This window comes from Brassica oleracea, chromosome C1, assembly GCF_000695525.1.
Source record: "Brassica oleracea var. oleracea cultivar TO1000 chromosome C1, BOL, whole genome shotgun sequence".
Taxonomy (NCBI): Eukaryota; Viridiplantae; Streptophyta; class Magnoliopsida; order Brassicales; family Brassicaceae; genus Brassica; species Brassica oleracea.
In genome coordinates, this window is record NC_027748.1 from 32,462,162 (window position 1) to 32,462,687 (window position 526).

Consider the following 526-nt stretch of genomic DNA (forward strand, 5'->3'; position numbering starts at 1 on the left):
CTCCACCAGAGAATGGTTAGAGGAACTGTGGCGAGGTGCCAAATAGAGTGAGCTTCAAAGTAGCCTCCATACAGAGGGAAGTTATATATATCTAAAAGCATAGCTAAACCTGAAGCTATCACAGCCACCCATAGTTTCCAATTAGAAGGATGCCTAGAAACAGCTGCCCATCTTGCCCATAGGAAAAGCTGAGCGACTCCCATGGCCACACACACAATCATGTTCCAACCTGTAAACAACATTGAACTCACAAAGAATACAGAGAAAAAAAATGGAACTGGTTTCAGATAGGGGAAAGAGTTCTCTGTATACCATAGTAAAGTTTGTAGAAGTTAATGTACAGTACGTGGGTGGTGACTAAAGCTAGTACTGGAGCGGATACCATGACTCTTGCAGCCTCCACCCGAACATCAAAGGTTTTTAGGATGGATACGATGAGTGAGAATCCGAGAACGGCTATTGCAGATGAGTAGTCCAAACTCTTTGTGATGTCAACATCCCTGAGAAACCATAGAGACAGATCACC